We start from the raw sequence: 26373 nt of genomic DNA on the forward strand, positions 1-26373 counted from the left end.
ATGTTAGGGGCATAGATATTTAAAATTGCTAGACCTTGTTGGACAGACACTTGAGTATGATATAGTGTCCTTCCTCATCTCTTATTATAGTCTTTGGTTTAAAATCTAATTTATCTGATGTAAGGATTGCTGCCCCAGCTGTCTTTGGATGTCCATTAGCATGGCAAATTGTTTTTCACCCCCTCACTTTAAATCTGGAGGTGTCTTTGGGTCTAAAATGAGTTTCTTGTAGACAGCATATTGATGGTTCTTGTTTTTTTTATCCATTCTGATACCCTTTGTCTTTTTATTGGGGGTATTTAGCCCATTTGCATTCAAGGTAACTATTGAAAGATATTAATTTAGTGCCATCATATTGCCTATAAGGTGACTATTACTGTGTATTGTTTCTATTCCTTTCTGGTCTGTGTTACTTTTGGGCTCTCTCTTTGCTTATAGGACCTCTTTCACGATTTCTCATAGGGCTGGTTTGATGATTGCAAATCCTTTTAGTTTCTGTTTGTCCTGGAAGCTTTTTATCTCTCCTATTGTCAATGACACCCTAGCTGGATATAGTATTCTTGGCAGCATATTTTTCTCATTTAGTGCTCTGAATATATCATGCCAGTTCTTTCTGGCCTGCCAGGTCTCTGTGGACAAGTTTGCTGCCAATCTAATATTTCTACCACTGTATGTTACAGACTTCTTGTCCTGAGCTGTTTCAAGATTTTCTCTCTGTCACTGAGACTTGTAAGTTTTACTCTTAGATGATGGGGTGTCGTCCTGTTTTTATTCATTTTGAGGTGGGTTCTCTATGCCTCCTTGATTTTATTTTTTTTATGTCTCCTTGATTTTGATGCTTATTCCCTTTGTGATATTAGGGAAATTCTGTACTGTAATTCACTCCAATATACCTTCTGCCCCTCTCTCCCTTTCTTCTTAAATAAGATAAGTTGGTTAGAGAAAGAAAAAAGAGAGAGAGAGAGAGAGAGAGAAGAGAATGTGATCAGGCTAGAGATTTGTTTTTTTCTAATGGAAGCATTTAATGCTAAATTTCCCTCTAGCTCTGCTTTAGCTGTATCCTATATATTTTGGTATGTTGTGCTTGCATTTCTTTCAGTTCAATGTTTGTTTGTTTTTTAATTTTCCTTGAATCTTCTTTGACCCATGGACTACTTAGAAGTGTGTTGTTTCATTTCCAAATGATGGGAGACTTTCCTATTATCTTTCTGTTATTGATTTATAGTTTTATCCCATTTTGGTTAAAGTTAAAATAGCTTCCCATGATTGTGGATTTATTAATTTCTCATTTTAATCTTGTTAATTTTGACTTTATATATTTTAAAGCTTGTTATTAGGTTCACAAAAATTTAGGAATGTCATGAATTGGAATTGACCCTTTTATCATCATGACCCATCTTACTTTATTCCTAGGAGTGACTGCTGCTTCGAAGTCTACTCTATCTGATATTGCTATAGCTATACCATCTTTCTTTTGCTTAATTTTTGCTTAGTGTATATTTTTCATCTCTCTACTTTCAATATTTCTGGATCCTTATATTTAAAGTGTGTCTTTTGTAAAAGATATATAATTAGGTTTGGTTTGGTTTTGATATACAGTCAGACAATCTGTATTTTAATTGTAGTATTTAGTTTGTTTACATTTAATGATACTGCAGATATAATTTGATTTAAATCCCTAACTTATTCTCCATTTTCCCATTTCCACCCACTCTGTTAGTTTTTCTGTCCTTTCTTCTTTCTAAAGTGTATTAATCAAGAATTTTGTATGATTCATTTTTTTTTTTACCTCTGTGAGTTTGTTATGTGTTCTTCTATTCTCCTTTTAGCTACATTTATTACTCAAAAGGTTATAATGTATATTCCTGATTTATTGTATTTAAAAATAAATTAGTACTTTTATCATTTCTTAAATAAGGCATAGAACTTGGAATAGTCTAACTTCGTTTAATCCCTTTACTTTTTATACTATGTTTTCATGTATTTTAAATATACATATATTTATACATATATAAATTCAAATGTTTTATATGGTAACTATTTAGGGTTTTTTAAGATTTTATGTATTTATATATTTATGTGTTTATTTATTTATTTGTGAGTGAACAGAGGGAAAGGTAGAAGGGGAGGAAGAGGGAAAGAATCATGAGCTGAGTCCAAGTTGAGTGTGGAGTCCAACACAGAGCTCAGTCTCATAACACTGAGATTATAACCTGAGCTGAAATCAAGAGTCAGACACTTAACCTACTGAGTCAACCAGGCACCCCAATATTTGTTTATTTTAACTGTTTCTATAGTTCTTTCTTTCTAAGTATCTTTGCTTCTATATGGAATATTCCTTTTGCCCTTTATAGTTTCCCTAGTATTTCTTGTAATACAACAAATCCTCTCAATTTGTGTTTCTTTAAAAATTTTAAAAATTTTATCTCTATTTTTTAAAGATATTTTTTCTGGGTATATATTTATCAGATCTTTTTCTTCTTTTAACATTTTGAAAATATCATTCTATTGTTTTCTGGCATTTAGTGTTTTCACCAGTCTGTTGTCAATTACTCCTTTGAATATAGTGCATCTTTTTGTTTCAATTGCTTTAAAATCTTTCTGTCTTTGGTTTTCAGCAGTTTCAGTACAAGGTGCCTATGTGTGTACATGTGTGTGTGTGTGTGTTGCTGTGTTTAAAACTGGGTAAGGGTTTGTAGAGCTTCTTAAATCCATTTTTCATCAATTTTGGAAAATTCTCAGCCAATATCTCTTCAAATATTATTTCTATCCCATTTACTTTCTTTCTTTTTGGTACTCTAATAATGCAAAAATATTAGATCTTTTTATACAGGTACGTGTTTCTTGCTCTCTGTTCTGTGCTTTTTTTTTTTTTTTTTTAATTTAACCTGTGATTCAGTTTGGTTACTTTTGAATGCCTTTGTCTTCCAGTGTACTAATATTGCTTTCAGCTGTGTCCAGTCTTCTATTAAACTCATTTATTGAGCTCTTAATTTTAGTTATGGTGATTTTCAGTTTTAATGTATCCATTTGATTTACTCTGAGGTTATACCTCTGTGATTAAATTTTCCCTTTTGCCACCTTTTTTCCTTGAGCATATTAAATATAGTTATTTTGAGAACCATGTCTAATAATGTAAATATCTGGATTAGCCTTGAGTCTATTTACATTGTTTGATTTTCCACTTTGTTTTCACTCCTTTGGTCCTATCTCCTGGTATGCATTGATTGAATGCTAGACATGGTGCTTGAAAATTGTACAAATAATCTCAGGCTGATGTTCTCTTTTTCCAGAGAGGATTTACTTCTCTGTCTGACAGGCAGATTAGGGTCATATTGATTTATTCTAAGCTTTGAGGTAGATGACTAGAAGTTGGGTTTTAATTGTGGTACCAGATAGTTTATTAGTAATTTACCCTCACTCCTGGAATGTAGCCTTTCTGTTCCTAACTATAAATCTGAGTTGTTTACTCAGACCCTTCTTTCTTAGCAGACCATGGACTCTACTTTCTATCTTGCCAATCCTGTGCGAATGTCAAAATTTCTTCTCAGTCTGCACGTCTTAGCCTTTAGGCTCTGCTCATTTTTTTTTTTTTAAAGCATCTGATCCTGTGCCATTTATGAATTAGCAAAAGACTTGCAGAAAAAAGTGCCACAGAATATAGGCTCAATTCAATGTGCTTATCTAGTCTTCAGAATCATTCTTGGTCCGTCAAGTTCTGGCTTCTTTAGTTCTCCAAAGCCTCCAAGCAGACTTTTGTCTTGTTTTGTTCTTTTTCTCATGTCTGCCCAACTATTCCTATTCTTTTCATGAAAGTGAGAATGCGGACATGTCTTCAAACATTACCAAAAATGGAACTCCCTTAACCCATTTTTAATGCTAAGTGTTAATGTTATGATAACGTAAATTTATAGTCAAAAGACTTTGTTGTTAATGGGCTAAAGGAACTAATATAAGTGAAAGCCACTTGTAGAAGGCTTGGTACATAGTGGGCCCTCGTAATTGATTTTAGATTCGAATTTAAATATATACCGATTTTGGAGAAGGTGTAGAAGAGATTGGCCATTAGCATTCAGTTTTGTCATCTTTGTCTTCTCTTTGATGCCCCACAGAACAGCAGTCCCTGATGCTATGCTCTTGAGCATCGGTCTCATGAACCTTTACCTCAGTCGCATTTCCAGAGGTTCTCTCTCCCTACCACGCTCTCACTCAGAGACTCTGTAAACCATCCTCACCATTCTGGTGGTCACGTTTAGCAAGAAGGAAGACAGGTTTTGTTTCCTCCTGCAATTCAAACCTCAGTGTTCTAAAGAGCTAATCAGGTGGCTCTCCATTCCTACCATAGCTTCTCCCTGCTGCACCTTTGCTCCTGCCTCATTCTTCTGGCAGTGAGGCCAGTGTTGGTAAAAGCGGGCAAGCATCTTAAACATGCCAAGAAAAAGAAGCAGAACTAAATCTAAGTGTCTTAGAAATTTGAGACATTATAGTAACAAAAGCCTTGTTTGTGCTTAATTCCAGTTTCAAGTCTGGAAAACAAATTTCAGAAGCGTATGTGATTTCTGAGACTCAAAACTAATCCACTGGAAAACAAAAAATGTAAAGCAGTAGACTTCACTGGTAAATTTCAGTACATGCAGTTTTGAAGAGGCTCAGTTCATAAATTTCCTTTTGGGGCTTTTTAAAAAATCTTTTCCTGTGAGAGAATTTCTCCAAACTTACTTATATCAAATAAGGTAGGTCCAGAGTCTGTTCAGATGTGAGTTTTAGGCTCTAGAAATATAGTTTTTAGGAGGATTTTCAAGACTAAGGATGATGGCAGTGAGATGATGGTGATGGTAGCGCCTAATAGTATTTATTGAACACCTAATATTTGCTCAGCATTAAGACATTTTACATATATTGTATTGCCTCTTGAGCAGTATTTAACGTCTGTTTATTACTTCTGTTGAGACTATTATCTTTCTCCTCATGTTTTCAAAGCATAGAATTTGAAGTGGGGTATCAATCCTAGGTGTATATATTAATTCTACCACTCAGTGATCCTTAGCCATAGTGTGTTACATCTTTGAGCCTCTCTTTACCTCCAGGGGGAAATGATTCCATGTCTCATAAGATTTGGGGGCACTTGAAGTGTTAATGCCTGTCTAGCCTATAGCACAGTAGCCTCATTTTGAGTGCTCAAACAAATTTTAGTCATTTTTTCCTTATTTTTCTACCACTATTGATTAAGCTGCCCTCTCTTTCATTAGGTCAGTTAGGGGAGGAAATAGAGAATGGAAATATCCAAAAATATAAGAAAAGGGGATTTCAGAAACCACCGATGATGTGTCCTGAAGCAATTTAGCTCCCAGGTCAGGACTTAGGAAACATGGTTCTTTAACACTCATGTGAGTTCCATAAAACTTACTGTTTAATAAATCCCCATTCAGCCCTTCTGTGCTAGTTGGGGAGCCGTCCCTCTGGTGGTGTTTTTCATTCCCATTGTAACTTAAAAGGAAACTTTCACAATGTCCAGAGCCCTTAATGCCCTACAAATGAAGGAGGAGGATGACCTCAAATTCTTTGTAGCAGGAACCCACTTAGGTTGCACCAACCTTGACTTCCAAATGCAACAGAACATCTACAAAAGGAAAAGTGATGGTATCTTCATTATAAATCCGAAGAGAACCCGGGAGAAGCTTCTGCTGGCAGTTCGTGCCATTGTTGCCATTGAAAAGTCAGCTGATGTCAGGGTCGTATCATCCAAGAACACTAGCCACTGAGCTGTGCTTAAGTTTGCTGCTGCTGCTGGAACCACTCCTATAGCTGGAAACTTCACTAACCAGATCCAGGCAGCCTTCTGGAAGCCGGGACTCCTAGTGGCTACTGATCCCAGGGCTGATCACCAGCCTCTCTCAGAGGCATCTAATGTCAACCTGCCTACCACCACTCTATGTCACACGGACTCTCCCCTGCGCTATACGGACATCGCCATCCCTTGCAACAAGGGAGCTCACTCAGTGCGTCTTGTGCCGTAGATAATGACTGGGAAGTTCTGCGCATGCGTGGCACCATTTCCCATGAACACCCGTGGGAGTCTGTGCCTGGTCTCTACTTCTACAGAGATCCTGAAGAGGTTGAAAAGGGTAAGCAGGCCGCTGCTGAAACGACTATGACCAAGGAAGAATTACAGGGTGAATGGACTGCTCCAGCTCCTGGATTCACTGCTACTCCGCCTGAGGCCGCAGACTGGTCTGAAGGTGAGCAGGGGCCCTCCGTGCCTGGTCAGCAGCTCCCTCCCGGGGACTGGAGCCCTCAGCCGGCCACTGAAGACTTTGTCCGCAGCTCCCACTGCTCCGGCCACTGAATGGGTAGGAACAACCACTGAGTGGTCTTAAACGGCTCTTGCACAAAGGCAAACAAAATGGAAATATTAACAGAAAATAAACAGTTTCTTAAAATAAGGGGAAAAAAATCCCATTCATTCAACAAATATTTATTGCATAAGATTTGGGCCAAGTCCTTACTGTCATGGAACTTAAGATCTACTGGAAGAGAGAAATATTAAATTCTTAATTATAATCCCTCCTTAATTATAAATACTACTGAGGAGAGGCACGGTGTGCTATAAACATATTTGACATTGTGAAGGATCAAGGAAGGATTAACTGAGAAAATGACATTTAAGTTGAGACAAGGAGAGTGAGTAGTTAAGAGCAGTTCGGTTGTGAAAGGGGATGAAAGGCATTTCAGACAAAAGAGCAGCAGGGGAAGAAAATCCTGATGTGCAAAGGAGCTTGGCATTGTGGAGAAGTGAAAGAAGTTTCTCTTCCTGACACCAGGTAGAGAACAAAGAGGTTCAGTAATTGGATGAGTTCATCAGTCTGCATGGGACCTTCCCTTCCTTGGACCAAGAGGTTTGCCCTAGCACAGATCACAATATAGAAAAGGTTCCGATTTTCTTCACCACATCTGAGGGCACTCATCACCCTCAGCTTATTCAGGGACATGTGTTCTCCCTCCCAGAGACCTAACCCATTTCCCACCCATCTCTCATTCTCAGGGCTAGACGATGCCTTATTAGTCAAATACATGTATGCGTCTGCAGTTAACGATCAACTTTAAGCATCCAAGATAATGGTTCTCAAACTTGAGCTTGCAGAATCACCTGGAAGGCTTGTTGAACCACAGAGTTCCTGATTTAGTAGGTCTGAGACAGAGCCCCTAAAACTGACATTTCTAACAAGCTGCCTGTGGCACTGGTTTCCACACCAAGGTAAGTTACTAGGTGAAGGTATCATCCCTCTTTCCATGATTTGCCAGTCACCTTTAGTTCCTTAACTCAAAGGAAAATTGCTCAGGGAATTTTTGAGGGTAACATCTTAAAATCAAAACTAAACTCTGGGGGTGACTGCTATATTCGCCTAATGGGTCTATAGCTTTTCAACATCAAGACAGAACGTAAAGAACTGCATTCCCAGAGCTTAGCACATGGTAGGTACCCAACATAGGATTGTTCAATAGATTGACGATCAGTGAAGGAATCACAGAATGGATGTGACTTAGCAGATTTTATACATTAGTTTTTGGAAAGCTCTCCTGATTCCTTTCAGCCTGAAAGGTCTTCTAGGAGGATAAATTGTCATTCTCTTGGAATCCAGCCTCAGAAATTGCAGAGTCAAGATATGCTTGTATTTTAAGTACTTACTTGGATTAAAAACTGAATTGCTAACAGGATTACAAAATGCCAAGTTTGCTGAGACTCAAATTGTTTATGCGCATGTTTGGTTCTAAGTTCTTTCGTCAATCAGTACATTTCTGTTTCTAATTACAGTCAATGTTTGTGGGTTGTGGTTTTTTTTTTTTTTTTGACACCTGCACATGAATTCGCAGTCAAAACCAGCTTCAGTAATTTGCACAGGTATAATATAACTAAAACGAGGCTCGTAACCACCGATGTGTCACCTATGCTACGTGTCTAATGAATTCAGAGGTGTTGTACCTCAATTCACATTGGGATTCAGGAAACGGTCTGCTATTTTTCCCATTTTCACTCCCACCATGTTGTAAAACATTTTTAATGAGCACTCTAACAATTTTCCTCATTCCAGGAGCATGGCGTTTTTAGTAGATGATGCAACGTAATTTTCATTTGTGATTCCTTATTTATGCCCGTCCTTGGAATCTCTGTATTTGGATGCAAGAAAAACGAAAATGCCCAGGATTACCATGATTCTCCAAAATGTAATGTCTGCTACTGCCACCAGTCAAATGAGTTACAGACTCATAGTCAAGTCCCTGAAGTCTAGAAGTGGTTTAGATGGGGGCTCGCTGTCACATCTCAGATATGACCCAGGCACCGGCTCATGGGTCAGAGCCTTCCATATACTGTGATGAAGAACCATCCTGAACAATTCTGCGCCCAGTTTTTAACTTGCACCCTGACCCTAGCTGACACCTGTAGAATGGCAAGTAATTTCTCTGTGGCTTCTAACAATCAGAGGCCTAGTTAGAGAAAAAGTCATTTCAGCATCAGCTAACAATTATTTTTTTGCCCTGAATATCCTTCTCTGCCCTCTTATTTGGTTTGAACTAACTCACCTAATTGGAGTCAACCACTGAAAAAGAGTGGGCTGCCAGATTTGTTGTTCCTGAATGCCCCGTGCTAAAGCATGTCTTGGGGATGACATCTCTTTTTTCCTTAAAACGTAAAAGTTGCAGAATTTGAACAAGGGCTGCAAAATATTGTTGCAAGGGTGCATTCCATAAGGAGAACTCAACTGAAATGGGAGGGTTCCCACACCTGTAACACCTTTGGGCATCCAGAGTAGTCGGGTCCTGGCCAGACACTGCCTTCAGGCCCCTTCAAAGGGCAGCAGAATGATGTCAGTGTTAACATTTCACTGCACATTAATTCTTCAAAAAAAAAAAAACTGTCATTTAATTTAAGTGCTTATATGCATATGGTTAATTAAGAAGCCAAAATTGGCTATAAGCTTGGTGAGCTCCAAGAACAGGGAAAGAGAGATCATTACGCTTCTGCTCATGGTTTAGCTATTTGTGAACCAGCTGATAATGTGCAAAATTAAGATTTCGTAAGTGGCATTTTAAATGAATGGTTAATGGCTGAAGATTAATTAAACAGTCAGAGTTGCTGAAGAAAAGGCGTTAAAAAATTATGTTTGTAGGCCAGTCAGTTGCATGCTGAACTGAAATCCTGATAGATTGTTGCCTTTCTGTTTACCAAAAGAGCATTTTAACAAAGCGAGTCTCCCAAAGCAGGAGAACGCACCTCTCTCACACACCAGGCAGCCACGCGTTAGCCTCAGGGATGTTCCATTGGAATAAAAGCTGCCAAGAAGGAGAACGGACTAGAAAAGTGTTATATGGAGGGATCTTCATCTAAAACCTTCATCCCAGGTAGCCAGGCATATTTTATTTCTTTTGTATGTGTTGCATAGTTCTGAGTTAGAGTAGGCAGAACCCATGGGGTTTTTTAAGAAGCTACTCGAATTCTGTAAGAGAGACAAAGAGTTGCAGTATATTGTTTTCAAGCTGGAGTGGATACTTCTTTAAGTCTGAAACTGCTAGCTGACTTGGAGGTAAAAACAAACAAACAAACAAACAAACAAAAAAACTTATTTTGTACCACTGGCTGTACCACAGGTTCTTTGGGGAAAGGTTTACTTTGTGCATAAGAGATATTATAAAATATTTTTTGAATTTGTTTGTCATAGCTCAATTCAATAAATATTGAATAAATGAATGAATGAGCTACCTACAAGTTGTGTGTGTGGGGGGGGATGTCAAAGTCTTCTTTATTTTTTTTTTAAGATTTTATTTATTTATTTGACAGAGAGAGGGAGAGAGGGAACACAAGCAGGGGAAGTAGGAGTGGGAGAAGCAGGTTCCCCGCTGAGCAGGGAGCCCAATGCAGGACTCGATCCCAGGATCCCGGGATCATGACCTGAGCCGAAGGTGGACTCTTAAAGACTGAGCCACCCAAGTGCCCCTGTCAAAGGCTTTTTTAAATGCCTTTGCATCTGTGTGGTTCAATGGCCACCCTTCTTTTTTTCTGCACCAGGTATCGGAGTGTGCCTATGCAATGACCGTGTCCCAGCCTCAGGGACCATGTAGTCTAGTGGAGGAGACATAGGCATGTCAACAAGCAAATTGCAGCCATGCTAAATACAGTCAGAGCGGTCAAAGAGGGGAGTTAGGAATCGGGGGATAGGGGGGCAGTGGGAGGGGTACAGGAAAATAGTGTATTTTCCTATCAGTTGGAAAGGAAATTACTTCTACCTATTTTTTTTTAAAAAACATTAACGTCGAACTGTAATTTTTCTTTTTGAGTTCACACGTTTCAATTCCCTGCTCCCAGGCAGAAGACCCACATCATGCAGGCCAGACAGTTGTGTCTCCTGTTTAAAAGTTCCCTAGAGAAGGAAATCCTGCAGCCTCCCTGGGTATCCTGTTCCAGTGTTTAATCACTCTTCCAATCAAGAAGTTAATCCTATTTCCTCTTCTCCAGCCTTCTTTGGCTTGGTGGACCCTGTAAAACACCCAGGAGACCCTTCGGAAGCCTTGAGAAGTTAATTAGTCGACACTGGGCTGCTCTGGGTTCACCGGTGCGCCTTGTCACAGTGAGGCTGTGTACGTGCACCGTTGTGATGATACGATTTTGTTAGATCGCTAGTAAGTCAGATCGTGTTCCTCCTGGTCTAAAGACAATGAGAGCCAATTGACATTTTAGCATGTCTAAAAGAAGCTGTGTTGTTTTTGTTTTTGTTTTTTAAATTTTATTTGTTTATTTGACAGAGAGGGAGATCACAAGTAGACAGAGAAGCAGGCAGAGAGAGGGGGGGAGGCAGGCGCCCCACTGAGCAGAGGGCCAAATGTGGGGCTCGATCTCAGGACCCTGAGATCGTGACCTGAGCCGAACGCAGAGGCTTAACCCACTGAGCCACCCAGGCACCCCTGAAAGAAGCTGTTTTATTACATGTACAACTACCTGTTAAGTTAGACACCACTGAAATTTGGCCTCATGTCATAGAACTCAGAAACCAAATGATATAATGTTGATAAGTAATAATATTAAGCATGATTAATAATATAGCCAACACTAGACATTACTGAGAATTTGCTCTGGCTAGACACTGTGCTAGTTGCTTTGCATGGACCATTTCATGCCCTGACCACATGACCAGGTGGGACTATTATTGTCCCCATACAAATGAGGGACCCGAGCTGCAGAGAAGTTGAGGGACTGGCCTGATATCATCAGGGATGGGGCCAGGATTGATACCTACCTAGCCTGAGCCCAGAGCTTAGACACTTCACCACCGTGTATTTAACCACCGTGCTGTGCTGACCGCTGTATTCATTTTTAAAAATTATTTTCTTTCTCCAGAGTTCTGTTTCAGTCTGCACTCTTTTCTTCCTCCCATGTGTAAGAAGTCCCACTCTATAAACTTTGCTTGTGGAAGGTGATAGTACCGCTGAATAAGAGTCCCCAGGCCAGGAACTGTTCTTGCTGTCGTTATGGGCAGTTGAGTGGCAAGTCCCTTCTCCTTTAAAGAAAAAAAAAAACAAAAGGCAATAGCGGTTCACTTTAGAAAAACTGATAATTCATAGCTTTTCCACTGTGGTACAAATCGAACTGATACAAAAGGAAAGAAAACAGGTACTTCTGGGAGGAAAGCTGTGCCGTTGAACAGACAGGGTAAAAACTGAGCTCACAGATTCCAGAAGCATCGGGGGAGCAGTGATGTCCAATAACTGCGGCTAAAAGCTGCATTAATTGACGAGCTACGGGTTGGAAGCTACCTCCAACCAGGATCCCTAACTCGCTGGTGCTCTTTTCATAAGCAGAATAGGATGGGGGGATGGGGAGGTCACCTTCCGTGGGGTTCTCCAGACAGAAAGGAAGCAGCTGTGACCCAGTGGCCTCTTTCTACAAAGGAAAAGCTTGGCTTTTCAAGCTGCTGCATTCAGATCACCAGGGGATCTTGTTAAAATGCAGATTTTTGATTCCAGAGGGCCGAGGTGGGCCTGAGATTCTGCGTTTCTAACAAGTTCCTGGGGACACTCACCCTGCTGGTCCCGGAACCACGCTGTGGTTAGCTGGGGTGCCGAATGAGGCAGGGCTTAATTGGTATCGATTTCTTAAACCATGTAAAATAAACATGTGGCAAATCTCCTGAAACCCTTCTGAAGTTTCCAGCTGTCAGTTCCTCGTATTGGTGAGTTGGCAGAGAGAGCTCATTCCTTTCCAGGCCAGAACATTCCTTGCTCAGGTTCCGTATCCTGGGAGGGAGAGTATGGCTTTCCGTTTGTGGACTGGTATTGCCAGTGCAGCCCTCAGCCTCAGTGGTCCGTGTTTGGACCTCTTGATGCGCTCTGAGAAGCCTCGAACACCTTAGCAACATGCTCTGTCTCCACACTTGAATAGGCGTAAATTCAAATTTCTTTCCTCAGGTGCTGTTACCAACCTGCCAAGAAAAATTTTACCACTACAAATCAATAATCCATTCTTCCCACCACACCCCATTCAATTAAGAGTCTCCGTGGCTCTGTTTACTCCGTCATTTGATTTAAAGGCAGTTACATTACAATTATGTATTATTTGGGGACTGGCAATATTTTAACTAAATCCTATCTTAACTCCTCTGATAAAAGATATCATCCTCATTAACCTTCTCCCTAAGCACAAAAGTTTCTGGAGTATGTCCTTTTGGATGTTTTTTTTTGAATGCCAGGATTTTAGATTAAATTATGTATTCTCTTTGTTGAGCAACAACAACAGAAGTTGACACCACCGGAGCCATTTATAGCAGTGAAGAGAGAGAAAACAAGAATTTTTTTCCCCCCCCTGGGGGTTGGGTTGCATTTCAGTGTATTTATCAATTATGGAAAATGTCTCTGAATTAGAATAAATAAGAAGATGTTCTCAATAAGACTTCCTTCTCTATTTGGGAAAGAGTCAAATGGAGAACAGAATCCCTAAGCCCAACCTAATGTCCAGAGACTGGGACTGATTAACCTTAGTTTAGAGCAGCTCTGTCCAATAGAAATAAAATGTCAATCCCATATTCAATTTTAAATTTTCAGTAGCCTCATTTCAAAAAGTAAAATTAATTTTATAATAGAGTTTATTTAACCAAATATATGCAAAATACAATTTCAACACGTGTTCAAAACAGTTATTATAGAGCTATTTTACACTCTTTTTTTTTGTACTAAGTCTTCAACATCTGGTGTGCATTTTGCACTTTACAGCCCATCTCCGTTTGGACTCGTGGCATTTCAAGCGTTCGGTAGTGATGTGTGACTATTGGCTGCCATATTGGACATGCCAGAAGCCCTTCAGCATACTTCCAGTGGTTAAAGTTTTCCAGGGTAGTGGGCAGACTCTCTCATTTAAGACTAGCTCCCGTGGCAGAAAACTCGTTCTTGTGTTAAACCCTGAACTTTCCCTTCTTTCGCAGAGTTTACAGCTCAAGTAAGAAAAAGACATGGAAACAATAAATTTCCACTCTTAGGGAACATACAAGTCTGCTAGCTCTACCTTTTCCATCTGTAGAAAGATGCACCCCAACTTAAGAATCGGCTGCTACACAGTGAGGTAACCTCAGAATGGGTTGAGCAAGACAAGGTGCATGTCTAATCACATCCCAGATCTGTCCTTGTTTTGCCTGGAAGGAAGATGGAACCAATGATCTAGCTCAACCTACAAGGCTCTACCTGAGACGGGAGAATGGAGCCTGGCCTTCAGACAGGAGTACGTGTAGTCCCCATGCATAAAGGTTTGTCAGCAGCTAACCCCAGGCAGAAGGTAACTCATTACAACAGTATAACACCCACACAATTCTCATTTAACTGCAGTTCTTCTTCCCTCGCCAATGGTATTCATTCTAGCCAGGAATAATGAAGAAAGTGCTTTAGAGCAGAACCTTCTCTTTCCTTGGGCTTAACTCTTATTCTTGCTAAACTGATCATCTTCTCGAGATGTCACGTCTCTAGAATTTCATAATGACAGACTTCACTTAATTAATACCCACTTTTAATTACAAGCCTTTCTTGCCTACTCTCGCTGCAATTTTGTGACTGTGACACGTCAATATAGAGCACCATTGTTTACTTAACTTGCTCAAGCTAGACATCTAGGGTTCCTTCTTGAGGCTTCCATCTCCCTTAGCCCCACACCCAGACTCTTTCCCAGGAAGATCCATCACAATGGATCTTTGGTAGCCAATGGTAGCTTTGGTTGTCTGTAGTCTGCATTTCCCCAGTGAGGAAATGCTGTGGGGTCCAACATTCCTACACACATCTCTTGATCCATTGTGCTTTCCCTTTGACATGCTGCTCTAAGCTGGACAAGTTTCAGTCTGGGAGGCTCTAGTGGCTGGATTAGGGAACATTGTCTTCTGCTCCCTACATGCATTGCCTTCTACAAACTCCTCGCAAAATACAACTCTATCGAATGCTCTTCTGGTCCCTATCCTCCCAACTTTCTAAGGCCCCCAACTTCAGTTGGATGACCCAAGACAATCGCTTTGTCTTTCTGTATTTCTTTGTATTTCTGTATCTCTTTGTTTTGTTTTTGTTTTTGTTTATGTTTTCCAGGTGAAGCCCTATGTGTTACTCGGATTTAGCCCAGACATTACTTCTTTATTTCCTCTCTGAGATCTCGAAGCAGGAACTGCATTTAATGTCTAATCCCAGCACAATTCCCGAGGCATCTGGTATTCAATAAAGATGTATTGAATAAATGAGTGAATCCAAGTGGCGCCGCTGTTAGCCACATGACTTCAGATCACAGAGCTTTCTTGTCACACTCTTAGGCTGGCCAAACCTCCCAGGCTGATATGTCTTGTCTGGTCTCCTGGTCAGTACAGCCTCCTTCGGGCTGTCTCTCTGCTCTGATCCGCTCTGATGCTTGTGTTTCAGTGATCCCACAGCTTTCTCCTGGCCCTTGTTTCTTAGGGTTGGGGTGGCATGTCCTATTTCTGTTCTGTCAGGAAATGCCTGTTCACCTACTTCCTCTCGGTGAAAGACTTCCCAGGACACACGAGTCCCTATTCTCTCCATCTGGAGCCTCAAACACTTCCTAAAGGCACGAGGAGTAATTACTCTTCAGAAGCTACGGGCAGCCTGAAATGGCTGCTTCACCAAGAGAAAAGGCTCTTGTTGGCAATTACATTTTTGTAACTCTCTTTCCCACACCTAATATTTGTCACTGACTCTTGTTGATCTCCAGTCACCTCGACTGTTACATTCCAGAGAATTCTGCTTGAAACGAGCACTGAAACCAGCTGACCTCTAGTTTTCTAGAGGTTGCTTTGGCCATTAAAAAAAAAAAAATTGGCTGTGATTCACTCACTTCAAGTATCTGGACACTTCTTCCGTGGTCTGTAATTTCTCAGAGATACCATCTATGTTTCTCGGGGCACACCTCTCAGCTCTTTCAAAACCATGAACATAATTTGTGAGTACTGCAACGGGAATGCCTTTAAAGCATCTTGGATCGTGTATTTTCCTCTCCCTCCTACCACGCTTTTCTTTTCTACCTCTCTTCTGCCTTCCCTTGCTGGAGATGTCAGATGAGTTACTTAACGTCTCTGCATCGTTCCCCATCTGCAAAGACGGGATGGTGGGACTAAGTGATCTTGGCACTTCTTTCCAGCTCCAAAATTATATGGTTCTGCGATTCTTTAATCGCAAAATAGGAGTTCAGGTTGCTCTGCCTTTTCTCTGGTGGTGTTACCATGTCAGGGTCTCTTTTCCCAGCAGTGGCCTATCCTTTCTTACTCCGCTCCACTGTAGATTTAAGAATCAAATAAAAATTACTCTTGAATGTCATTATCATTTGTTTCATAGGCCCCTTACCTCCCTTTGAGGCTCGCTTCTCTGACCATCTCACACCTCTTTGCTACTTCCTCTGTTAACCACAGTACCGGGGATCCAGCCTCGTTCCCCCTCGGCTCACCCTCACCGCTGTAGGAATGCTTCACCCGAACTCCAGATTTCAAGAATTAAAATAGGAGTGTGAAGCTCCCTAAACTCTCACACTGGGGAATCTCTTTTGTCTGTTATCCAGGTGGTTCTGTCCTTAGTTAAGAAGAATTTGGCTTATGAGATTGTAAAAAGCTTTTAGCAATGGAATTTTACACACACACACACACTTTGTGATTTTTTCCCTTACAGCAATTGAATATCAAAATTGGTAACTATACTATTAGAAACTTTACTTGTTTGCATAGAAATGTTCCCTTAAAAAAGATAAGAGAGAATCTTGTTGATTCGATGATAATATCAGAACCTTTCAAGGTAGGGCAGGGCCTGTGGGATACAAGAATACAGGAAAGTCATTCTCAGTATTTCCAGAACAATCTCTTCAGCACCACCCCCTTCCCACTTAAATTCTCTGGCCTAGAATGTATTGAAGATGTACCTGTAAGTTTCAAACAGCTATGGGCCCTGTCTTCTGAGAGTTTAAACGGTCTTCTGTGGGCCAAAGTAGAGAAAGTAATGTTTGGGTCTATATTAAATAGGATGAAAATTGTATGGAATTTACCATCAAATCACGGGAAACTCCTCCCTAGATTTCATAGCATCCTGGCCTGTTACAGACAGGTGAGCATGAAAATATTCTTTAAAACAAAGTCTGTTGTGATTGTTGTCAAGCCCGGGAATGATGTGTATCAGATATCAGAAGGGAGCATTGATCCTTGCAGTCTGACATTTGACAAATTGCAAGTTGTATCCTGGCTCATACCCTTTAATTCAGAGACTAGGAGTGTTGTTTACAGGGTCGTCTTTGTAGGTGGTTCCGTGTTGATGTTTGTTGTTGGGCCTGATGAGGTTGCCCACAGACACCTGTGGGGCCATGGTATAGAAGAAGCAGGGTTTCTCACTTTATATTTACACTTCGTTTCAGGTAACCAGAGCTAGGTTTTCAAACTGACGTATTCAGTCTCTGTTTCTACATACATTGTTTTTCTTAAGTTACAGGCATGAGCTTACACAAAAAGGGCATGATCAGGGAAAGCCCACTTTTATTTTCTAAGTTCAAAAGTAGTAACCTATGAGAAACTCACTAGGAAATAGCTTAACCATTACTTGGGCCCAACGGCAACATTTAAGGTAACATACTGTAGCGTCCATTTATGTTCCAAGTGAAATGAAACTTTATTTTGATTGGGACTGTCACAGGTAATTTCTGCATGTAAAATACATCTAGGGACAACTTTCAAACAGAGTAGTCACTTTTAGTTTAGCAGGCAGGAGACTCTCCATTGTTGTCAAACCCTCTTCACAAAAACATCACTAACCCAGTGACACGCAGTTGTAGAGAAGAGGGAATCACCTCTCAGCTTCCTTGGAACCAAAAAGAGCAAGGTTGGTCTCTGTCGGCGTTCAGTGTGTCTGAGGGCTCTTTTGTTTAGCTGGGCTTCTCTCTAGCCAGCAATGCTTTTAGAGTCTTGGAATTAGATTTCTTTCTCTTATGCTGGTTTTTGAAAGGTGTAAATAGATTAATGCATATTGTTATTCTCTGAAGGTAACATAGGATATATAAACTGTATAATATGAGTTGTCTACTCAACTCATGAACTCATGGAAAGGTAAGAAGAAAAAACAAAACTTCTCTGGATTTAAACACACACACATACACACACACTTTCTCTTTAGTGCCTTTCAGAGTTTTCCTTCTTTTCTTAAGAGAGCTGAGATGTTCACTTTATAAAGAATCAGTAAAATAATGTAGGATAAATTTTGTCCATTGTTAAAACCATGAAGTTTGGATTTAGGAGTACATGGGGCCATTGAGTTTCACAATAAATATTTTGCATCATATATAGTGTGAGATGACATATAATATGGGATGTAATGTGTATCGTAAAAGGTAGGCTACGTAAGTTATGTTGATTTCTATGTGTTTGTCTCAAGACCTCACCTATTACATTCCCAAGGAATAGTCATTCTCTTTTCTTAAAACTTCCTTGCTGCTTAAAATTCCCAGAAGCAGAAGCCAACTGGGGCAAAACAAGATGCTGAAAAATGGTCCCACAGTCTCAGGTTCCATGGAACACCATTTGAAAACTTGGCTAGTCCTCAAACATATAATATAGCCAAATAAATTGAGGGAAGGATGAGGTCTAGACATCCCTTCCAGTCCTAGGATTCTGTGATCCCCAGAAGGGATAAGGAAGACAAGTGAGATGAGAAGTTTAATAAAGAGAAAAGAAAGGGACAGAAATGAGTAGAGAAATGGACAGTTCCTGGGATTTGAGGGAATAGCAACTGGTGACCAATAAGTTTTAAAAATAAAGAGAATGACCAAAAATGAGAGTTGAAGTGACCCATAGAGCTAGAAGCTTGACATTTTTACAAATGCCAGTAACTCCTTGAGAAGCTCATTAAAAAAAGAGAGAGAGATTTCTGGGCTAGGAAGTCTCCCATGATAGTTTTCGCACTATATAATCCCCCCATAGTCTCCCATTACAACCCACTCCCATGATAATTTTCAACTGCCAGACCTCTAAATACACTCCATTCTCATTAATAAAAAAGAGGATGACTTTCTTAAATTTAGCATATTACCCACCACAATATTCTGCCTTTCAAATCACAGGTTAATTTTTCATGAATCACTTATGAAAAATACAAACAAGCTTAAAATTCTATTTATGAGTCAGACGACCAACAAAGTAATGAGATTCTGTGTTATGGTAACTGTCACATCTTGTCTCAGCCCTGTTGTGTCTAAATGTTCGCTCTCTTATTAAGCTCCATTAGAGGATTTTACAATACCAAATTGTTTATACACTACTGGTTCTCTGCCGCCCGCCAGTAGGGCGTGTTTCACTCATTATTGCTGATGGTATCATACATTGTTAGTAAGAGCTGGAAAAACATGCGGCAGGAAGGCGGCATGCACTCACTGAAATGCTTCTTTCCTACATGCCATTTTGAGTATATACTTTTAAATTTGCGATTCAGTCTGGCACCTTATGAGCAGGGAACTATTTTTCCCTTTATTAAATTTAAATGACCCCTCCACTACCAAATTTATATTTCTGTAAACCTAAACCGCAGCCTCGCACGGTCCCCAGTGAAATGCTTTCTCTCTCTTCCTCACCATGTTAAATTTAAAGTAACTAGTATTTGTAGCTTTCTTTATGAAGTACAAAAGCACTTTCCCAATCCCACTGCATTATCACCACTACCTTTCTTCCTAGGAAGGAAGAGGAGGAATCTAAATCTGATAGAAGAAAAACTCCTTCCCCACCTACCCCCTTAATACATACCAGATTTCGACCCCAGGATAATCAGTTCTAGCTCCAATGTTAGATACCCTCCTTTTATATTCGTTAAAGATACACTGTTATTTTCTAAATTTTCTATAACAAGTATTTTCTATTAAATTCGGTAACCAAAAAGTTAAAGCGGAAAAGAAACATCAAATCACCCATTATCCCACAATCTAGACTTGACCATCCTTAACATTTTAGAGGCTCCTTTCCAATCTGATCTCTATATACGAAAGACATAATGTGTGTTCCTGCCGAGTGTTGCCATGTTTATATACATGTGTAAGATTTACAGGCATATATAAATTCTGGTTTCTTGCCTTTTTATCATTGAATTGTGCTCTTTTCTTGTTCCAGTGTTTTCAAACCCATCCCTCTTAATGGTTAAGTAAAACATTGCGGCATAGCTATAACTTAATTTATGTAACCTTCTCCTTAATGCTGGACAGTTAGGACATCTCAAAGGTTTCCGTGTTTTAAATTATTCTCTGATAAGCACCTTTGTAGATACATCTTCCCTCACAGCTTGGATTATTTCCTTAAGACTCCTAGAAGGGAAATGCATCAAGGGCTTACAATGTAGTGCCAATGGTTTTCCAGGAAAATTGAAGCAATGCTTCCACCAGCGACGTTGGAAAGAGCTCATTTCAACCCATACCTGAGGACATTGAATAGTTTCTCTTCCCCGCCCCCCGTAAATCTTTGCTAATTGGGTGAAAAATAGTACCTTATCATTTCACTTTGAACTTCTTAGCTTTCTAGTGAGGTGAGGCGTTTTTTATGGAAGCTCAGGTCTGTTCTAAATTACCATTAGAAGTTTTCATTCTGCCTCAGCCTTGTTCCACTATCAGGAGGAACAGTTACTGGAATCAACCTCTGTTTCTTCCCTCAAAAAAAATCTATTTGGATTTATCAAGACGTATTTGGATGCAGGTTTTTATACCCCTCTTGACAAAAATGAATGATTACACACCTGGGTCTTTTAAGCACAGAAGTAAGCCACATCTGTTTGGATCTTGTTTTAATCGACTAACCCTTAGCCCTTGCTAGAATAGCATGCCTCTGAAAAGGCAGTCTCAGAAAAATAAGACGCTCACAGTAGCTAGTGAAAGAAATGTCACATCAGGCTCCGGACATTGCTATGACAACCCAGGTCGCATCTATCACCACCCCCATCAGCATGTGTTGCAGAGGAAACCCCTTTGCAATGTTTAATCTGCGAATTTTAATATTAAATGTATATTTGACATTGAAAGCTCACACCTTATTTGCTATTGTCAGGCTTCGTTGATAGACAACTAGGTCAGTCTCTTTTTATAGTCCATTTCTGAGATGAAACTATAAATTTTGAAGCTAGACTTCATCATTGCAGAGAGAAAAGCTTTTTCAGCCTATTGTTGAAATATAACATTTTATAGGATTTATGAGGTCCAGATTGAGGAAGATCATTTGCCAAGCACTTAAGGCTGGTTTTGCTGCCCTCTGCTTTTCTCCCCCCCCCCCCCACAAACAGATATGGGGGGGGGAATCCATTAGAAAAGAAAAATTATGAAGAAGAACTTACTCGATTCAATACAAATGTCAGCCTGAGAAAGAAAAGGTCCTGAGCGTTTACCGTGAGGAGCCTCGACCATACAGGTCTGCTCCTTGGTGATGGGAATGCTGTTTGCTTCTGCAAATGAAGTGGCATCATGTTTGTTTTGATATTAAAGGAATGCCTCTGATTCTAAGCAAACTTTTGAATTTATGCACAGAATACGAATCCTCGCCGACATGCTTCCAGGATTCTTTTTGAAATTCCACGATAGGCCGAGCTCTGTGATTTGGTCATATTCCATTTAGCTTGTTTTATTGCTGTTAATTTTACACCCAAAAATAGATTCTCTGAAACTTGTGATCACGGTAGCTGTCAGGTGGTCGAAAATGAAGAAAACCACCAGACAGTGTCAGATTTATTAAGCGCTGTAGAAGTACCAAATTAATTCAGTTCTTTGTCTTTGAAAGGTTCAGTGTCCACAAGCTGGATTTATCCTAATGGACAAGCAATGGAAGGAACAATAGTCAATTAGCTATCTCCTTAGCCAGACCGCACGTTGTTGGAACGTGTGTAGGGTAAGCCACCGGTGCACCTAGGCAGACATCCAATTTGTTCATTTTGACTGCAAATGACTTAATTTAACATTTTTCTAATAAATACATTAGGTAGAATGGTGACGTTTCCCTTTTTAGTTTTTCTTTTTTTTTCCCTTAAAAGAATCGCTAGCGGAAAACCATGTTAAGTAGGCTTCTCACCCCATTTGGTTCCAATCACTGCCCTTAATGCGTGCATTTCTGAGTCGCCTGTGACTTTTCCGAGCGCCAAAGCCCAGTGGGATAAATGTGGAATGGCGAGTTCTGATGCTGTGTCTATTGGACCTCTTTGAAAATGTTTCATATGCATCGCATCGTGATTCCCGCACTGGACCGGTTGTCCTTTTTCTCTCTTTAATTATTTTTTCTTTAGCGTGAATGAATGTTGTATTTTCCTCTTATTAGAGTTACAGTATGCATAAGACTCTGAAGGTAAAGTTTTGGTTTTAGGTCCCACGTGAACTATTTTTATCTCCCTATAAAACCAAGGAATCATTTATCAAATTTATTAGCTGTGAAGTTCATCTCCTAATCATGCCATTTGTCTCATGTTATTTTGTGGTTCCAGCATCAACATTTTTTTTTTCCCTCAAAAATATTAACCTTTTAACATGTGTGTTCTGGTGGTATCACGAAAACATCTGTTGCTTGTCCGGGGCCACTATGTTTCCCCATTTCTTTTTATTTGGGGGTGGATTCCAAGTCGGTGTCACATGAAGATGAACTTCAAACAAAACTCAGTAACTCTTTGTCTGGTCTTTGTTGGTCAGATGGCAACGTGTCAAGCCCCACCGTGAAGTCCTGTGGGAGGACCTAGTTCTGAACTCTGTGAATGTTCCCTTCTGCGTTTTTTCTGCGTGTCCCCCTTTACACAAGGAGTTTGCTTCAGGTTATTACGTGATTAGTTATCTAAACTATTTTATGAGCAGATCAGCACACCGGCACGGAGTCTGGCTTGTGCATTTTTCCGGCGACTCTGAATATTCTCTTTGGTACAGAGTGGAGGATGTGTACGGAAACGTTGCTCCTGAATTTTTTATAGATTCACTCCCTTTGCTATGCGAGCTGCTATCTCCCACAACATTTGAGTCATACCTCCACTGTATGAGTCCTTTTTTAATGTTCAGCTGCCCTGAAGTGTGCAGTTGTGGAATATGTCTAAACATCTCAAGTGAAAAAAATTGGAGGCACTGGTTTTAACAAAAGCAATAAAATGGCTACAGCTGAAAAGCATTCCAGAGGTAAACAGACATCTTCCTTGTTGTCAGACTCTTGCTCAGGAAAAAAAAAAAAAAAAAAAAAAAACCACTTTAAAAGCAAATGATGTTAGCCTCTCTTTCTTATTCCTGTGTCTAGGGAGGTCAGAAGGAAGGAATTCAATTTTTATGGTCCCTAAGATCTCAGTGTAGAGCACTGCAGTGTGGGAAACAGTATCCACCTTATCTGGCTGAATTACTGCTGTTGAACTATGCGTGTGCGCGCAAGGAGGTGAGTGTTCATAAAACAGATGGGAAGGGAGAGGCCTTCTGGTTTCTCTGAGGGAAGTTTCATAATCTTGTTCTTGAACCCTGGCTCAAAGGCCAGCGCTCTGTATCCAGTGGATACTCACTAATTCCTTTTGGCCATCCATGACCCATCTTCAGTACCATTAATATCCCAACTCAGGGCTAGACTTAGAAGGGTTTTGCTTGGGAAGCCCTACTCCTCCTCACCCAATCACTTACCAGGTCTCCAAGACCCTTAGGCTTCTGCCATTTTCCCTCCTGGCATTGAAACTTGTCCACAAAGCATTAACTCACTCACAGAGACAGACATCCGTACCACCCTTGTTTTAAGGGAGACAAAAGCCTTGAGTTGAGCTAGGGTTGAAATTCTGGTATCAGCCTAAAGGCAATGGGTAAGTGCTAAGACTCAGTTACCCTGAGAACTGGCTTCCCAGTTACTCTGTATCCTTCTTCCCAAGTCCCTAAACCCATTTGCCAGTTTCTCCTGAAAATATAAATCGACGGACTTCAAAATAGGGGTTGTTGAATTCTAAATGAACCTGCAGCATCAGGTTGAGGGCTCAGTTTTCTGCTGGACTGACTTCCTGGGCAGTGACTGTATCCAATTTGTAACATCATAGTCCGTTCTCTTTTCCCCAGAGCTGGACGTGACTTAACAACAAGAAGAATGCTTTTGATTTTACCGGATATAGAACGTAATATTTCCACTTGGCAGTTCTCCTGCTCAAGATTTCAGCTACTTCGGCAGAGTACTAGCAAGTGATATGCTTATTAGAAAACTTTATTAATCAGAGTAGAGTGCTATTTGGCAATTAGGTTTTAATGAGAATGAGGAACTGAATTTAATTCAAAGTTAAAGGTCAGCAGCAATGGTGCCAGCCTACCTTTTTTAAAGTGTCTGAGTTTGGACATTCTCTGCTTCTGGACAGTTTCTCCTGGAAGTGTGCATCCCATATTTAGTATGAAATAGCATGTAAAAGGTTTCCAATAACTCCATTTTGGCACGGATACATTCCATGAGCACTAATAAGCCATGTGCATTGCCGCTTGGTTAGACAATTCTTATGGGAGTGGATGGCACAAGAAGTTACAGCAATTGCTGGCTGAAAACAGGAGGCCATGAAAACATGATGCAATGGAAAGAACTTCAAAGACTTGTCATTTCTTTAAGTAGTGAGCTAACTGTGCCATGCCTAGAAATGGCAGAGTAGCCATAAAACCAAGAGGGATGGACTTGTTTTCAGCTTATGAGCCTGGGAAGGAGATATGCAAAAAGTCACCCCTTCTCCAGGCTGGGGTGGTCGCAGCCCACAACCTCTCCTGTACACACTCCCCACCCCCAGACCTCTACTCTCCCCTGCCCCTGAAATGGCACCATTGTCTCTCCCTTTTCCTTCCCACTTCTCCTGGCTCGTTGTGTCAAATCACTTTCTTGTTTTCAACTCCCGCAAAAATGTGTGTGTTGACTACATCTCAGGTGAGGGCAATGTACCAAGTTCTATAGAAGGCACAAAAGGATAATTGCTTAGCCACAAGTGGTTGGGGATTAAACAAATGATTTTAACTAAATAAGATATATCAATAATCATAATGTCATGAAGAAGAAGGTAAGGGCCATCACAAAGGTACCAAGTACTTTGGGGACTCCAAAGAAAGAAAGACTGCTTTCTGCCAGGAAAGGTTCATGGAGTAGATTATACTTAGGACAAAATGCTTCCGAATTCATGTTTCTCTCCACCTCCATGACCACCACCACCTTGGCCAGCCTCCCATCATTGCTCACTTGCATGTCTGCTCCCATAGAAAAGCCAGAGTGGTCTGTTAAATACTTAAATTAGATGATGTTCCTTCCTTGTTCAGAACCTTCTAACATCCTCCTCTCATTTCACCCGAAGTCCGATCTAAAGATCTGACCAGGTCCTACAAAGCATGTATGATTTCAGCCTTCCCTGTCTCTTTGACCTTGTCACTTACACTCTATCCTCGAGCATTCTGCTCTGGCCATATGTGCCTTCTGTCTGTTCCTTTAACTCATCCAAGTCATTCCTCCCTTTAGGGCTTGGGCTTTGGCTATTTTCTCTCTTTAGAATGTCTTTATTGAGACGCTTCTGGATGGTTTCTACTTATAATTCAACCCTTTGCTTCAAAGAGAAAGACCTTTCCTGACAACTCAATCTAAAGTAGCTACCCAGTGGCTATCTTGTCACCACATGGTATCTTAGGAATCTGGGTGGACTTACCACTGCTTGATACATTTTCCTATCGGTTTGTGTACTGTCTGCCCTACTAGAATATAAAGCCGTGAGGTTATGTGTCTCGTGCTCCTCCCCACCTATGTTCCCAGGGTCTAGAAGCATCGTTAGTGAATAGGAGGTGCTCAGTAAGCATCTGCTGAATGACTGTAAGAATCTTGAAGGATTTACTGAGTAAGATTCATTCCTTTAGTTACTCTGCCAAGCACTGACATGGGAGAAACCCATGTGAACAGGTCATACAGAGCCCCCCATCTCACACCTTATATTCTTCTAGAGATAGGCAGACAGAGATAAAAGAACAAATAAATAACAAAGATCTGTTCAGAGAGTGATCAGTTTTACAAGAAAACATACAAGCTGACTGGGTAGGGAGTCACTTGAAGGGTCTTCAGATTAGGTGGCCAGAGAAGGCTCCCCTAGCAAGGGAGAGCATGCCCTGAAACACTCGAAGCAGGAGAGCTGTGATGAGCTTGGGCTGTCCAAGGGATGGAAGTAATAAGAAGGAAGTTTCTGAACACAGTAGGGAATGGTCAGTGACGGCTAATGCTCAGAGGGAGGCAAGGTCCGGTTCATAAAGAGCGACCACATGGATCTTGGGGAGGGCCTGAGACGGAATCCACACATAATGACAAGGCAGTGGATGTTTTTAAAGTAAAGACTGATATCATCTTAATCCTATTGTTTCAGAAGGAGGAGAAATAATTACAGGTGGAAAAGGTAGTGTGGACAAAGGCATGGCGGAGGGAGTGTGGGTAAGAGCTGAGGGTGACTTTGGGGAAGAATAAAAGTTTCCCTAAAGACCAGGCTGCAAGTGGAGTCAGAGGGAAGGAAGGCTTGGCTTGGAGATGTAGGCACAATGGGAAGAGAGCAAAGAGGCTCTTAAAGCAAGAGCAGAGCTTTGCCTTAGAAGGGCTAACCTGACAGCTGTTTAGAACAGAGTCCCAGCCAAGAGACTAGTTACCAAGCATGGTCCAAACAAGGAGTGTGTGAACTGGGCTTATAAGAAGGAATGCATGGGGTGGGAGGCATATTAGTAGAGGCAACTGATTACAATTGATTGGATGTAGAATAAATGAGAGAAAAGAAGCTAAAAATAATATAAAAAATATTGATACCAATAGGAGTTTGCTCACTGAGCCCTTCTCACGTGCGAGGCACCATTCTGAATACTTTAAATATAAACCCTCTAAA

The 26373-nt window shown here is 40.6% G+C and overlaps 1 protein-coding gene and 1 pseudogene across 2 annotated transcripts in view; both read left to right on the forward strand.

Annotated features, from left to right (window-relative positions):
* The window catches only part of PARD3B (par-3 family cell polarity regulator beta), a 1046368-nt gene that overhangs the window by 899542 nt on the left and 120453 nt on the right, over positions 1-26373 (forward strand). The gene's annotated exons all lie outside the window — the stretch shown is intronic.
* Positions 4875-9677, forward strand: LOC123391669 (annotated as a pseudogene).

This window comes from Mustela putorius, unplaced genomic scaffold (genome assembly GCF_011764305.1).
Source record: "Mustela putorius furo isolate JIRA1106 unplaced genomic scaffold, ASM1176430v1.1 tig00000275_pilon_pilon_pilon, whole genome shotgun sequence".
NCBI lineage: Eukaryota > Metazoa > Chordata > Mammalia > Carnivora > Mustelidae > Mustela > Mustela putorius.